Source organism: Pseudochaenichthys georgianus, chromosome 11 (genome assembly GCF_902827115.2).
Source record: "Pseudochaenichthys georgianus chromosome 11, fPseGeo1.2, whole genome shotgun sequence".
NCBI classification, from domain to species: domain Eukaryota; kingdom Metazoa; phylum Chordata; class Actinopteri; order Perciformes; family Channichthyidae; genus Pseudochaenichthys; species Pseudochaenichthys georgianus.
Window position 1 is genome coordinate 26,001,086 of NC_047513.1, and position 2,869 is coordinate 26,003,954.

Here is a 2,869-nt window from a genome sequence, read left to right on the forward strand (position 1 = left end):
GATACTGCAGAGATCTTCCTCCCCAGGTCACATGCAGGTCATTCCCACTTTGCCAGCCCACAGAATAACCTCTTTTCTCAAAATACAAAAGCCTTTCTAATTGGTGAGCTGTGCTTCTATGTAATTATCTCGGAGGAGGCATATTCTGCTGTTGCTGCAGAAAGCTTCCCCTTTTCTCAAAGTTTCCCATTCCTTCATTACCGGCCTGTTGTAATTTACGACATAGTGCTAATTCGCAGGGTAATTCGATGAACCCCAAATTAACCTGGCTGGCTAGTATTTTCCCAATTAGCTCATTTCCCTCACCCACTCCATCGTCTCGATGATTAAGAAACATGGATGTCCATGAGCTGGATCAAACGCTGTCAGCGGAGGAGTCGGTGTCGCTCCGTGTCTGGGTTCACTGGAGCACGGCATCCGTATATTAAGGACAGGGATGACGGGTGAATTACAGTCGATTAAGATCTGGTAATCACATCCCCTGCCTGTAATATTGTCACACTACGGTGCCAGCCTCATCTCCCAGGCGAGAGGATAGCTTGTTGGGGCAGGGAGGTGGAGGGAGCGGGCGTCGGGGGCCATAACTCATTACCATTATACCACAGAGAACTGCTCCTTAAAATGGCTTCACCTTAACTCCTAATTTACCTTCATCATATTATCGCAGGGTGCTCCCCTCCCTCCATTTCCTGCCACATCAGCCAAGATGTAATTGTGTATTTCAGCAGATGGTTAAGCAGCACAGGCCAGTTAGTATGATATCAATTCATAATTTGTCATGCAATCAGCGGTTGTCGTTTAAAGCGTAGAACAACCAAGACTGTAAGAGTGCTTTTACATTACCGCTAAGGCATCACGCCCAGCTGCACTTGTGTCAGTGCTTTGATCCACACACTGACCATAATTGATCTTCTTTGAGAAGTTGTCAAGTGGCTCTTATTTGACAAGCCACTTGTTCCACTCCCTGCCTCTCTGTGATAGTAGGCATTACTCATATCACTGCTGTCAGCTTGACTTGGACATTAGACTGGTGAGTGGTGGCCAGTTTGGTTGTATCGTAGCCTACTAGTGTTGTAGTCAAGTCACCAATTCACGAGTCCAAGTCACTCTCGAGTCACCACTGTCCGAGTCCAAGTCCGAGTCACCAAGGGAGAGTCGTAGTCGAGTCCGAGTCACCCAAGGAGTGTCCGAGTCGAGTCCGAGTCATCATTACCTGTGTCCGAGTCCAAGTCCGAGTCACCTAAGAAGAGTCCAAGTCAAGTCCGAGTCACAAGTCTTCATGTATTAATCTTCGTGGATATATTTTGAAATGTAGCTGCTCCTCTACATTTCTTTTATCCTGTCATTTTATACTAATCTGTCTATTGAACTGCTGTGAAGCGAGTTTGGCTACAATTCTTGTAATAGGTGCTATACTTATTACTAATATTATTATTATTATATATAAATACACTATATTTAAAATGAGTTACCTTTTAGAGAAGTGATTATATTTGTATGCCAATATTTTCCTATGGTAAAGTTTTCGTTTTGCACTTTTATTTTGATAGTAATAAGATCGGGCCTCTTATTTTGAAGGAACTTTTACCGGTTAAATCGGTTTACTGACAAATGTGGAAGAGAATCAAATATTGCATCATGTGCTTCACACAGTAAGTTAAGTTACATTTAAGACTTGATTTCCTTTAAGAGGAGATGGTTCATTTGAATAGTTAAGCTTGATTTACGAGTAAATGCTCATAAATGGGTAAAATCACTAATTTATTTGATATTTCTCGAGATACACATCTTATCTAAAAGGTCACATGTGAAGCGTTTGCTATATTTATCTCACTGCTGTCATGACAGATACAGAAAGGCTTGATAGCTTATCTCACTGATAATCATCTTTTGTGTGGACGTCTGAATCTGTGGATCACAAAGCGACTTTTTTAAAATGTGTTTTTTTCAGTTTAGAGCCATTGTGGCTGCCACCTCTGGTCTACTCAAAGGCAAGGCAAGTTTATTTATATAGCACTTTTCAACGCAAGGCAATTCAAAGTGCTGCTTTACCATGTTTAGTTCTGACTCTGGGGACAGAAAGCTGACCAGTCCCTGAAGACCTGAGAGATCTGGATGGTTCATAGTTTCAAAGACATCTTATTTTTCCTAAAGAAGGGACAGCCACATGATATTATTCATTTTTTTCCCAGCACATTTTGTTCTGTTCAAGAAGGTATCACAAAATCACTTTTGGTGCATTTAGAAGATATATCATTTCTTAAAGATTGTAATAGGTTTTCAATTTGATAGAATTTGCTTAAGTAGCCCCACTGGACAAAAATCTAAATGGAGGTCTTAAATTGGGCAAATGGGAGAGCAAGTTAAATGGTTCTTGACTCGTCACTGTACCCATTATCCACACCCTGGCCGGCACAGCACAAATATCCATCCTTGACCCTGGATCACACCCTCATCACTCTCTTTTCTCACTCCCCCCTTCAACACCTTGTCACTAAGAAGAACATTGTTTTCCTTGCGGGGGAACCTCTTCAACCTGTCTGTCATGTTCATCAGCAGCAATCCGTTTCTGAATGATTGTTTAGAAATATGTTATTGATTTGTTCAGACAGGTTTTGAGGAAATCCACATCCCCCTTTTTGCTTCAAGCTGATTTTCTGCCTGTCAGAGTTATCGATGGGAACACATTTACCATAAGGGTGTCTGATAGTTCCAAGAAATCAATCAGGGGTCAGGGGTCGAGACAAAGTTATCAGGAGGAGGGTATTGGATTAGCGGCCTCAATGAGTAACTACCCTGGTGGGTTGTGCCGGGGGTATTAACAAGGTAGAAGTGCGGGCAGTCTGGGTCAGAAGAGCAATTAGATTAC